This window comes from Diorhabda carinulata, chromosome 9, assembly GCF_026250575.1.
Source record: "Diorhabda carinulata isolate Delta chromosome 9, icDioCari1.1, whole genome shotgun sequence".
NCBI lineage: Eukaryota > Metazoa > Arthropoda > Insecta > Coleoptera > Chrysomelidae > Diorhabda > Diorhabda carinulata.
Window position 1 is genome coordinate 20,698,551 of NC_079468.1, and position 14,542 is coordinate 20,713,092.

General features: G+C 34.0%; 1 protein-coding gene across 2 annotated transcripts in view; it reads right to left on the reverse strand.

Annotated features, from left to right (window-relative positions):
• The window catches only part of LOC130898004 (protein O-mannosyl-transferase TMTC2-like), a 276,788-nt gene that overhangs the window by 84,070 nt on the left and 178,176 nt on the right, over positions 1-14,542 (reverse strand). The window lies entirely within an intron of this gene.

Here is a 14,542-nt window from a genome sequence, read left to right on the forward strand (position 1 = left end):
ATTGCCGAGTAATTTCGATATTTTTTGTTATTCCCTTTTCGTAGAGAGAGGTAATGACTTCCAATCATCAGCTACTTTGTCCTCAATTGTCCCGTTCACTAGTATCATAATAAGTATATCCACAAAAATTATCATTTTTTATTCCACAAGTATCGTCGTCTTCATTAAATTCATCAGTTAATTTATTATAATTTTTTGTTATTATTTCACAGAGCAATTGTTATGCATTTTGGTCGAAATATAAATATAAGTTCGGATCTGGTATGAGTTTTTTCTCCTTCCGCAAACCAGTTGTGAAATATGAATACACGTAAATGGCATACACCGTTCTCATATCGCAGGACCATTGGCGGAAGTAGCCCTTTCCGATAAACGGTTTCCATTTTGTATAATATAATGCCTCTACTCGCAAAAAAGGAATCGAATTCATGCCGGCTTGTCCGTGGATGGTCGATTGGAGCATTTGAATATGCCGATTTGCATATTTTTTCGGATTTTGATTGTGGGTTCTTTATCATTATGCGATTCTCATGCTAATAAATGTTCAGCGATACTATCGACTTTTTGAGTATGCGTCAGTAATGGGTTATATTCTTCGAAATTATACAGAGATTGGTCTATAAATTTATTAAAGTGAGCTTCAAGAGGATTTTGATTGCGCACAATTTCCATGCGAACATAATAACTGAATTATCCAAATAAACAACCTAATAATATCGAATATAGTATGATGCAACACACTACATAATTATTTAGAAATTTCTTATCGTTTTTCATGAAATGAATATCCACTATACACTTTTTTAATGATATATCTGATAGCAAAAAGGTCAGTTATTAGGTATTTAATATGGTAGATATTTTGACATTACGATTTTTACAAAATACTATGTCCAAACTGAAATAATCACACCTTTCCATGGCTAAAGTTTCCGCTAGGTGCTGAGATTCGTTTCTCTTGATTCGGAGTATGCAATTTAACTACCTCGTCTTTATAAATCTTTTGTTACATAATCATACTATTCTTAACGATTTTTGCTGATTTTTGTAAATCATCTATTAAGCGTTCTAGTTGAAACGTTTCTGCCACAAGTGCTTTCTATTCTCCTGAATTTGTAGATCTCCTTTTCTTTTCGTTTGCCTTTAACCATCCCGTTCATAGAAGCATTAGCCATCATTCTACAACAATGTGCAGTGTTGTTAAATTCAAAGTGACTCACATTGTTGTTGTTTGTTAATTCTCCGTGGTTCCAGAAATACACGAGAGAAATTATACCTAGCTCAGGTACCACCATGTCTATTGCTGCTTCAGTTTTCCCTGCCGGTGGATTTCTCCACAGGTTATTATTAACTTTGCAATCATGGTGTACATAAAGCACAGTATGCGGAGGCTACATCTCCAATAATTTTTTGCTATTCTTTTGTACATTATGATATGACTGTTGTAGCTTTCTTCGAAATATTCTTAGTGGGCTCATTCCAGAGAATTCCTTCCCATGTAAATAAGCTTTCATCAAAGTTTATCCTCAGTCCAACAGATTTCCTTCCTAGTAGCACTATTTGAATTTATCCTTGTTCTCTACTAATAATACTATATCATCTGCATAGTCCACACAATGTATGGCTGATATATAACCTCTCCTAACCTAATTTAACCTAACCTAATGGATTAAGAAACTCTAGGTTTTAATTTTTGGATTTTTCAACTCTACAAGTGGATTTGTTTCTAAATTCCAAGTAATATTCTCAATGAATTTGTCGCCAGTTGTATTATGGTACTCGGACTACCTTCTCGTTTACCTGAAATATCCTTGTCCGGCGATTCATTAACTGAACGGATTACAAATCTTCGCGAGCTGTAAAGCACACATATTTGTTGTGGCTACTGAGAAAATATAGTCTCACGAAAGTTAACAGTTTTAATTCTGAAAGATATCTGCAAACGAAAACACCAGGATCGTATACCCAATGATACTGAACTGCAATGATTTTCAGTTCAAATTTGGACCTTCCAATGGATATGAACCTTTAGCGTTGCATATTATCATGGTTTAATTACATGCTTTGATTGAATATTGTTGATAAGGCTACTTCATTGACTCAAGTACTTTATTAGCATACAAAATTGTCCGTAAATCACAAATCGATTTTGTCTCAACTTTTTTATCTAATTTGCATATATTTTCATGATTAAACTAAATATCAGTATGCTCTAAAATCTATTGAAGCCTATAGCAGCTCGATATCATCTCATCACCTCTTGTGAGATTTGCCACTCATCAAATAAATGAAAAAGATCGAATAATTGGTTTGTATCAAATACTATCAACTTCATTTGTGCAAATCCACCACTTGATGGATTTGAATGATTTTCCACTCACTTAGGATAACGTATGCAAGGACAAATATGAATTCATATTATTTAAATAATATTAATTAATGAACAAAACTCAACATTACATTTTGGTTGTATGAAATCGAATATAATGTATCAGTTAATCTTTTTAATATCCACAAAAGCCCTAGGAGAGCCAGATCTAGACCCTTTGATCCTTCGCAGTCCTTTTAATTAACCGCATTCGTAAATGGATTCAGAGCCGCCTTGCAAACCAGCGCGAACTGTCCATTATCATTCGACTAAAAACAGTTTCCATTTATCAACTAGTGTGCCGGCTACTGCTTCTACCACCACACTGATTGTTGTGGGAATTTCTCTGCTTCCGATTGAATTAGGTTTCATTAAGATGGCAGCATTTGAATTAAATTGATGGAAGGGTAAGGGCGGAAAGAGGTTCTTGTGTGATTTCAAGCTGTTCTGTTAGGACAGTAATAACTTGTCGAGTTATTTTCAATTATTCGAAACATTAATGTTCGAAAATATTATCAAAAGTCGCTTAAATTTCGGCTGTGGTAGAGAATATTAACCTCCAGTTTTGATTGTTTATATACTGTTATCACCATACTTTACACTTTAATGATCAATGCTTGACAAAACACCAACTAAAAACTAGGTAAGAACTTGAAAAATGTGCGTCATTTATACATTGATAAGTAAAATGAGTCGTTCTAGAGAGAGTTACAACCTTAATTGTCTGCAAAATTGTTAACAAATTCTTCTTAAATTTGAAAAATTACATCCTGATACGAACGGGGTCCATCTATATGAGCTTTCGCTTGTCCAGGCGTCTCGGCGTCTCCATTCATCTTTGCAGAGTCTGCCTTGCGAGAAAGCTGTCGAGAGTCGTGATGACAGCGCTTTTGGCCACAACAAGGATGGGTTCTGGGCCCATTCCAGTCTGGTGAAGGAGTCCGCTTCTATTCCCGGGTGGCGAAGCACCCAAACGAGCTGTATCCTGTAGCCATCACTCACCAAATTTTGAAGGGCTCTCGTAAACTCCAGCTACAGCCTAGAGCATACCTTTTCAGCCATTATAGCTTATATAACATTGAGTATTGCACCTCCGCATTCCAAATGATTCGCTTATTTTGGAGTGTCCCCTACATAAACCTTCACCGGCCAAGCCATTCCTCCTAGAGCCTACCGGGTGGCTCCATTATTCAATATAGCGGGCTTGGAATCACCATTGCACTGCTCACGATCAGTGATGTGTTCTTCCAAACCCTTATTATCAACGTTCGAAGGTGTTATGGATGTTCAGCCTGTAGGCTGTCCTCATGGCTTCGAATCCATTTTTATCGCAAGATACCATTGAGGTATAAATCCAGTGGAGTTTCTTAGGTGTAAGACCCATGTACACACAAAGGCTGTATGCCTAGAGATCGCTGGTGGCCTTTTTTATTTTATTGTCCACGTGTCCACAGCTCTAGAGTACGTAAGAGTCATACCACCCAACGTTATGTTTGGACGTCTCCTCGTGAAGAGAAGCAGCTCAGTTTTCCTTGGGTTAATCCTCAGCACTTTGGACTGGCACCACCTATCCACTATCTGCAGGGCCCATGTCATTGGGCCCCGAGAAGCGGCGGCGTCCTTTCCCGAGAAAAGGATCACCAAATCATCAGCATAAGCATGTGCCTACAAGCCTGACTTACTCATTTTACTAGTATAAATTTCAGTTGTTAACCAAGTCAATTCACACATAAACTGAATAATTAACAAATGACGTGTTTTTGCATTTTCTTCAAAAATGAACGATGTCTGTTTTAGTAGTTGTTGCTTCTATTCTATCTTGACCCATATAATGTCAAAATGATAGATAGTAAATGATAATTCAAAATATTGGATGATTAAAAATATGAAAACATATTGTATAAATCCATAACCTCAAATGTATGAATAAAAGGTATAAAATTCAAAGACGTATATTCCACGAATATTTTCGAAATCTAATTACGAGAATAATCATTGGGATGTAGATAAAACGGCAGGAATATCGTCAATAACTAAGAACCCCGTCGTGGCGTTCATAAAGTTGCTATGGCAATACTCGGGGAGATATTTAACATTCGGATTCCTTAATAACGCCAATTCATATCTCTGGACTGAATCTCTTCTTCATCCGAGACATATTTTTATGCAAAACGTGTTCCGGTGGTGGAGTTTTATTGCTCCAAAAGCAAAAGAAAGACTAGATCCTCTTGGGAGGCCCTCCCAAAGAATATAGGGGCGGACGGCTTATGAGAGTTTGTTCCGCGAAAATATGAAAAGATTCCAAAAAGGATTTTGATTGCAAGATAATTTGACATTTTAGATGCTGTTCATCAATATTCTTCTCGTAGCATTTTCTCTTTGAACGAATTTACCGCTGAAACGAACGCGCCAGCAATAAAAGTATACGTATTATGTACAATAAAATCGAGATAAAAAATAGAAATGTCGAGGAAATTTAATCTAAGATATGGATTTTTTTTGCTTGCTTTAACAAATATCTTTTAAAAATTAAGAGGCCGTATATATAAAGGCGGCGATTTATGTTTTATTCTAACACCGTGAACAAAAATACTACATTGAAAATATTTGAATAAATATTTTATATAAAATAAGGACGAAGCTCACGAAAAAAAGGCAAAGAGATTAAGTTTGAATGAGAAATGATATTTCAAAAGGTTTATACCTTTGTGGCACATGCCTTGTTATTTATATATGAGGCGGTGGAAGGAAAAACGTTTCGACTCAATATGTTTATGTATTTATGTGAATATGTTATTTGTAATTTCGAAAAACAAATCTATCACTTCCTTATTGACGTTAGTGCAGTCTGTGATGGCCATTTATAGACATAGAGCTAACGAATCCTTCAAGTAACGATATTTTCTTGAAGCTCAACTCAAGTCGCACGCTCGCGGTTAAAATTCTCTACCAAAAAAGTTTTTTAGCACCTAAAATCCATTATACTAAGCTTCATAATGAGTAGTCTATGTTTAAATTCGTCTACATAATCATTTCATCCCATAAATGCTCGATAGGATTCAACGATCTAACGACGTTATCCTTTGAAATTTCGTCTATGTATCGGTTCGCCTTTAATCCCCAGCTCCACCGCCAGTTTACTCAAAACTAACTTGGCGTTTGCTTCCATGGAAATGCCCAACCAAACTACTCAGGATCCTCCTCGAAAAGTCACGTTTTCCATGAAATACTTGGCAAACCTTTTTTATAAATCCATATAATTTTCCCAGTGATGTACAATAAGTTCGATACCCTTTTTATAATAAGAATCGTCAAGCTCCATTAACTGCCAACAACACATCCTCATTGTTGGAAAATCTTTGACCATCGAACCATTTTTTTAAGTCTGGGAACAGAATACAATCCGACGGATCTAAATCTGGTAAATAAGGTACATGAGGTAGCAATTTAAACTTCAATTCTTTAATTTTGGTAATTGCAATAGCAGATGTGTGAGCTGGTGCGTAATTTTGATGAAACAACGCTTTTTTCCTTACCAAATGAGGAGGTATGGATATGTTGCACAAGATATATTCACATGAATGATGAAGATAATAATGAGAAACGTATAAACTAAAAAAATAAGTCATAATATAAGATTTTCCACTTCGATAATGTACGCATGTATGTTGATCGTATCCAACGAATCCAACGCCGAGGTAGGATAAAATCTACTTTCAAATTCATCCAAGAAGCTCCTACGTCAATCCGTCTTCGAAAAACTGACGAGAGAATAAAAATTCTTTTGATCGTGGAATCTAGAATGTACGCTCTTGAATAAACAATTTAGTATGTTCTTACAGAAGGTCATCCTCTCTCATAAGAAAACTAAAATGGGCGGCATAATGTAGTATCGAAAATTCCAATTAAATAACATCGATTTCTATACTAATCAATTCCTGCCTTTTAGCATTTGATCTCAATAAACGAATTCTTATTTAATCGTAGTAGTAGATGTGTCAATAGGATATAGATTTAGATAAATCACGCAAAATCTTTTAATAATGTGACAAGGAAAATAAATTAAAAATTAATGTCTCTCTCATCTCACCACGTATCTCCTATTATTCATTTATATTCATTAATCTTCTTTCGTGCTGGCGCATGTCTGTCGACTTAGTGTGTCCTCTTAAATTGAATTAAATTGTCACCTTCTGTTGGCCTTGTTTAAAAAATGGCGTCTGTGATTTTGCACCGTTTTTCTTTCCAATTTGTCTTCCACATTTCTTAACATTTTCTCTCGTTCGAAAAAGATAATAGAATAAGGTATTTGATCTGAAGTATATGGATTCCATTCCAAATGGATACCATTTGATTGTTTATTGGAATAACGTACAGAATAAGACAAACACTTGCGTGGATCTTTAGTATTCTGAATTATCGTAAATAATTTACTTGTATCAAACAACTTTACAAATGACTATAAAACTATTGATATAATCTAGAATATTATAGACCGAAAGTTCTCATTTTCGTAAATTAGAATACCATGAATCATAATCATGCAAAATGGATTCATTTTCTCTCAACATGCACCTATTTCAAATTATTGAATATAAATTTGATCTTATATGTCGTACAATGTGTGAAAAAAAATTTTTTAACCCTTAACTGCATGAATTTTAAAAAATTAAATTAAAAAACTCATGGTAGCTCACCCCTCCCTAAGCAGGGAAAATTATTTCAAAAATTCTGATTACATTTTTGTCATAATTAAAATAAAAAAATAATGTTATTAAATATTATGTTTCGAGGGAAAATAAATTTGGGACTAAACTCCACAAGTACCATTCAAAATTCATTTTTTTCAAACAACAATGTGAAATAATCTTTTTGTTTATAAAAAAATTCTTTCTACATTTCCTTCAGATGAATTGGTCCATGCTTTACAGCCATCATATTTCCATCAATTTCTTTTTTTTTTTTTTCAAATTGTGTGCAATGCTCAAATCCATCAGTACGAACAACTGTTGTTGGTCTAGGACAGCAGAATTTTATATTATCTTCTAATACATGTTATCTCAGCCGTACAACAACACAATGAAATTCTTTTACAAGCCAACAGATGTCAGTAGCAGTATTATAGATGCGATGTATCATATACGATACACAATGCAGTTAACCACAATTAAACGTCTTGTAAGTACCCCTTCTACCGTTGCATCATGGGGTCAAGGCTGGACATAAATTCTTTCAAATACCGAAATGAGCTCTGTCTAATGCAGGATTGCCAAATTTTGCATGAATCTGACAGATCAATTTTGATACTCATGTGAAAAAAACAGTGTTAGTTGTTGGGTAAATATGGACGCGAAATATTTTCGAGGGTTCATTGAAGTGGATATTATATGAAAAAACATCAAAGAAATCAAAGTAAATATTATCCTAAAATTCCTTGTTCCGATAAATAATAAAAACAGTGCACATACGGAAACATATGATGCTGAACATCCAAGGAACTCATTCACTATAACTACCTCAGAAATGGTTAATAATATCCGTTGTCTTGTACTTAGTAAACGTGGAATTATACGTAGAGTGGCTATTTTGAACATTTTAAATAAATGGATTTGGAATATTTTGTACGAAAGATTATAGGTATCTGCAAGATGGGTGTCATAAATGCTTAGTGCTGATCAAAAACTCACTTGACAGACCTTCTGGATATTCTCAAATGAAATCCTATCGATATGTCACAATACAATTCTCATTTGCTGAGACGTTTTATTGACAAACTTAAGAAGCAGAAACGACTGTATTCATTGAAGACATTGCGCCTGCTCATTCGTTCGAACTGGGTCATGATTTAATGCCTCATTGACCATATTCACCTGATCTGACTGGCCTCGATAATTTTATAAAAAAATAAAGAAGTGATAATGATTATGTTTTGAATGGTTTGGAAATTTCACCATTGTAAATATTGGTTGCAATAGTTCATATTTTAATTCCGATTATAATTTTGATTTGAAACAAGTAGCTTTACACATACGGATAAAATTTAGTATCCAAAAAGTACAAAATTGATTTTAAAAAGTTTTTTGTTTACGAATTCCCAGCAAAAAAAAATAAAAGTAAAGTGCGTTGTTGTGTATTTGATTGTAAAAGCATTTTCCATTTTCCACATCCCAATAAACATTTTGTTTATAGAATAAACAAATTTGGAGAGAAATAAATGATTGTATAGGTTCATCTGAAGAATTTGCTTGTCCTTTAATACCTTCTCTGGAAGGAAGATACGCAGAAGATCAATTCAAAAAAAAAATACTAACAATTTATGACACTAAAGAGCTGAATCTAATAAGAAACAGATATTATAATTTCATAAAAATATTTGTAGATACTATCTGTTTATATGCGTAATGTGAAGTGACCCTATGACTTTAGTTCAATTTTTTGCCGCTAGGGGAAATTTTCTAAACCACGTTTCTACCATAGATTCCAATAAGTACAAAAAATATTCCAACTGTCTAAAGATGCATTACGTCCATGGTTCATCATCTCATTAAAGACACACTGTTTGCAAGTGTTAACTAGAGTCTTTATTCTACAACAGGACTACGAGGTCTGGCTATTAAATAACGAGATTGCGCGCTTAGAGGGCGTCCTAAACGGGGTAAAAAACGAGTAATGCGATGAGTATCTAGATATCTTGTCTATGCACGTCCCAAAACATGTGTGACGAAAAACAGGAGAAAGGTATCAATATCAAATTTCTCGTTAAACTGATAAAAACTCTGGCTGAGTACTATAAATTGTTTTAAGAAGCCCATGGGGACAATTCTCTATCTCGTGCGCGTGTTTTTGAGTGTTGCAAGTGTTTTAGTGAGGGCCGAATATAACCAGCGCCGAGGTCGCCCTTTGACTGTTTCAACTCCGGAAACAGTAACCAAAATCAACCAAATTGGACGTGTAGATCGTCGAATGAGCATCCGGATGATTTCCGAGGCTATAAACAGTTAAAAAATTTTTACACGAGGAATTACACATGACAAAAATCTGTGCGAAGTTGGTGCCAACAAATCTGACTCCTAACTAAAAGATCTGATTTGGAATGGACTCGATTTGAGTTGATGGAAGAGGTAAAGAAAAAAATTGCACAGCTCCTAAAGGCCCACACCTAAGAAGACTTCTAGCACTACTTCGATCAATGGAAAAAACGTGTGACGATGTACCTTTAATAGAGAATGAGAATATTTGGAAAAGCATACAATAAAATGTTTTTGCAGTTATCACTTCCTAATAAGAATTTAACAATGCTAAGAAAATTCAATGGAATCGTTTGCATTGTAAGGCTTGTTGTAAGACTTTTCATAATTGAAACATAATATAATGAACTGATATAATTAATTCCTTTTTTACCCTAAGAACCGTCAAAATCAGATAACCACCAAAAAGTTTAAATTCAACAAAGAAGATTCCAAGGATTATTCCAAGGAAAAGTTTCCAACTTCAAGTGGTAAGTCTGATTCCGTTGAACCTTCTTTTCACAACGAAAATATAAAATACCAAATGCAGATTAGTTTTATTTGAGGAATATATTTTCCAGTTGGGGTTTCGACTAATTTTACTGGATTTCCATAAGAAGTGTTAATTACAAGAAGTTTCGAAGCCGCTGGTAGATTATATATTCATGAGAGTGAAGCCGCTCGCTTTCTCTTTACGTTCCTGTTAATAACTAAAAAGTCAACGTGAACAGCCGACATTTAATTTCGCATGAAGTGCCTGCTAACTTTTGAAGTTATTATCGAACAATTTTCGAGGTCTTTTGCAGTTAGTATATCACCGATTATTGTTTCATGAATTTTTAATGACTCAACTTAGAGATGTTACAAAGGTTAGATGATAACTATTTACATAGTAATATTTGATATTTCCTTTGATCTTGCTACTACAATGCACCCAAATTTTCCAATTCTTAGAAGAAATAATCTTTTGTACCTCATATTCTTTGATCAAATCCAGAATTATGAGCTTCTCAATCAGCTCTAAATCACTTCTAACGGAGTGAAGTTACTAGTTCACTCGCATATATTTATATCTATGGGGAAACAATGGGGAGAAGAGAAGGAAAAACTGCGAGGCAAAGAAGAATTCCGGTAAGTTAATGGAGTATGAGATTGAATGAAAATAATCCTTGAGTTTACGAGGGTTGTTTAAGAAGTTTCCGACTTAAAGTAACCTGGGGTTATATTTGCGCATGTTTCGCTTAGATCTCAGCAATTTTGGATGCTTAGATTCCGTTTAACGAAGGTATAAATAAGTCAATGTGCACTTTTCTGAAAATAGAAAAAAAAATCAGCATCTAGCTCAAATTAAATATTTAGACAATGTGTACGAAGACTCTGCACCATCATTTACGACCGTAAAAGTTTAGGTATCTCGAATTCAAACGTAGCCGTTCCAGCCAAATAGTACTGGATGACCATTAAGTTGAGATTAGAGAGATGAAAGAAGCCATCGATATATCAGAAGGATGCATTAGCCACATACATGCGCATTGGGTACCGCGTTTGCTTATTATGCAGCAGAAATGCATTCGAATGAATCTTTTTCAGGCCCTATTGACACAGTTCAAGCAAAATGAGTCGGATTTCTTCGATTCATAATTGTAGATAAAATTTGGATGCATCAATATATTTTCAAAATAAACAAAACTATTCAAGACAGAGAACTGCAAGGATGAACCAATTCGGAAAACGTTAAAGACGGTTTCATTGGTCAGAAAAGTCATAGCGATCATTTTTTGAAACAGTCATTCGACTATCACTAGGACTGAAATTCTTGACTTCCACGTTGAATTGTTTGACCACCCACCATCGGGTCATCGCGTTTTTTTTGTCGCCTAACCTCAAATTTTCAATTGCAGAAAAGATATTTTCATGAGATGAGTACGTTATCGCATACGTAAGCATTTGGAAGCATTAAAACCTTTAGGGTATCTCTAGAAACGTGTGTCGTCTTAGAATAGACTATAGTGAGAAACAAAAATGATGAAAAAAGGTTTCATTTCTTTGTTTGGTCGGAAACTTTTCAGACAACTCTCCTGGTTTACTGCGACTGAGATATCAAATTGTTAACCTAACCTAACCTAACACAAACTTAACATGCGTCAAAATTCCATAATCAAACAAAATTATTGACGATACTTGGACCTTTTCATTCATTTTTCATGAGTATAAGGGTGGTTCAAAGATAAACCACAATTATGCTATATTTCACATAAGTTATTGAGTTGAAATTTCTACAGGTTTTCTAGATAGCCTCAGTCATTCTCTACATACTTTTGCCACATCTCTGGAAGCTTTCGGATGCTTATTTTGTAATACCATGAGACCTGAGAGTCTCTGCATATGGTAAACTTCCTCATGTCTCACCCTGTATAAACATAAGTTAAAACGTCTTCTTTGGCCGATCTATTGGTGAAAATACTTAGTGATTTTGATTTCGGTTCACAAGTTATTCCAAAAATATTTTCTTATTAATTTTAGTAGGTGATAGTATCAAGTTATTGTGACTTATGACTTTTTTCACATTGATTAATTAATATATGAGTCAAGAGAAGTAGTTAAACAAAATAATTCAATAAAAAATATCAATAAAATAGTTATTACATTCAGGTCTCATCATATGCATTTGTAATGGACACGAAATGTTGATAAAACCTATTATTATTCACTAGAAACAAACAACCAGGAAAGTTTGTCCGTACAACTACATCAACTTCATGATATTATTACTCAATTACCAATAACTTCTACAAACACATCATGATGTATAAAAAATTGACTCAAATGGGTTCACAAAATTACTCCACATCAAGAATCGATTTAAAAGCACAAACAGTCATTAATCATCGCCTGTAATATTACAGTAGGCACCTTGCTTTTTTGTTAATAAACGAGAGGCATAAATAACGTGTGATAATCAAAAAATAATTTTTCAATCTTCAATTTACACTTCTATATCTTACATTCATCTATAGTGAAAAATTAGAAATTCTCCTCTCTATTTTATAATATTGTAGTGACATTAGAAGATGATTAAAATATATGTAGACTTATAAAACACAGTTATAGAGAAAAATGTCTACCCTTTGAACCATAAAGGAAACATACGAGTCTTTCAAACCGAGAAAAAGCTATACGTAACTTAATATTAATACTATAATGGTAAAAAATAATTTATGAAAAAAATAAAATAGTTAAAACAATTTAAAATTGAGAAGGCGTTTTGATAATTTCATAAAAAAAAACAACCTGGACACCTCTGATAGTTTGCAGCAACCACCAAATATTAACAAAATGCATATTCATAAACCGGTTAGAAAAATTTCAAAGATCCTAGGTTAACCGAGTGAACCAACAAGAGAGAAAGCGAAGGAACACTCGAATTTGATCTTTCCTTACCGAAGAAGGTTGTAATGAGTTTACCGGAGGCAGCGAAAACACATACAGACATTAAGACGTCCAGACCCAGAAGACAAGAGTGTATAGTCAACAGGCTAAAATTCAACAAAAAGATAAGACTTTCCAGAATCTCCCATAGAACACGGGGCAGAGGAAGGATTCTACGTGCGCAACTGCGACGCGAATAAGGATGCGGACCTGTCAAAGTGACAGGGGGTGGTGGAATGTTCTTCTTCGCATCCATCCGCGGAGTTATCGAGCGCTCAACGCTTTTTTCACAACAATTCTAGTACTTTTCATTCATCAAAATTAATTTTTACCTTTTTAGTTTGATGTGCTTTAGTAAAGTGTTTCTTTTTTAGTACTTTTCAAACAATATTTACTGATAGTCTAGGAATACAATCCAATGACCATCTCAAAAAACTGTCACCAGATCAAAAAATCATCCCAAAATGCAGAATTCCAGAACTGATGAAATTTTAGTGAGAATGTATCAGCGCATGGCAAAAGATATTTCCCAACTAATATAGAGAAGTGCTGACATCTATAGATTGAGGGCAGCCAGAAAATTCTCCATAGAATGATAAATATTGGGTCTCATTTGAAAATGTACAACATACGTGAACTATACTGTAATTTGGAATATATGGTTAGCAATTTGAAATATTTTGACTCCTATACAAAAATAAATTGAATTTGAACAAAACTTTACGAAATCTTTCAAACCTTGAAGCTGTAGATATTATTTAAATCGACTTTGAATGAGTCAAGTGAAAAGACTTAGTCGAGCTTTTCTTAAATTAATCCAACTATCAAGAATTCTATCATTAAGACATTATCTCACATCAATATTTCCGAAAATTAAGTGGGGCTAATTCCAAGAATACCAACCCAAATATTAACTTTCTCTAGGCATCAAACCATGGCCATTTTTCAATTGATGGACTATTCAGCTTCTCCTGGCGTCCTAGATGTTAGTGAAGCCTCTATCATAGATTGATTTTCGGGCGCTATGTTATAAAATTCAAAGGAATTTCTGAAACGTTATACGGGCAGTATCTTCATCGATTGCAACATAATCTAAATGGAAAAATATTGAAAAAGAATTGTCAGCAGGCGATTTAGTTCTAGTTTTAGTTGAGAATAGACCATCATCGAACTGGCCTTAATCCCGTATTTTAGAGCTAATTCCAGTGCGCGATGTTAAATTGCTAATTGTTGAATTAACCCCGCTTCCTATAGAGCATTGAAGCTACTTTTTATCTGTGATTAAATGCTGTCACTTTCCCTCTGTACCTCTTTAAGTTATGTCGAATTGAATTTGTGCTTCAAATTTCTGTAATCCAAATCCATGCCACACCATCATACTATACTTCCGCACTGAAAGAAATGTAAAACGTCTTCAGCAATTATTTTTAAATACTTTATCCCCTATGTCATCTATTTCGTTCTAATGAATTGTTTTCTCAAGGAAAAGGCTTCTTAAAATCACTTTAACACTTTCAAAAGGTTTCAAATTTGTGGTGTTTTTCGCGCTGTTGTTAATAGCAATAGAACCAGCAAATTTATGACCTAATTGCAAATATATTAATAATTCAATTATTCTTACAATATTTTCCGTTGTTCTTTGTAAACAATATTTGATAGATTATTATAAACGCACATCTTTCATCTCGCAATTCCCATTTTACATTAGAATCAATATAAAAATAGTGATGGAAATCAA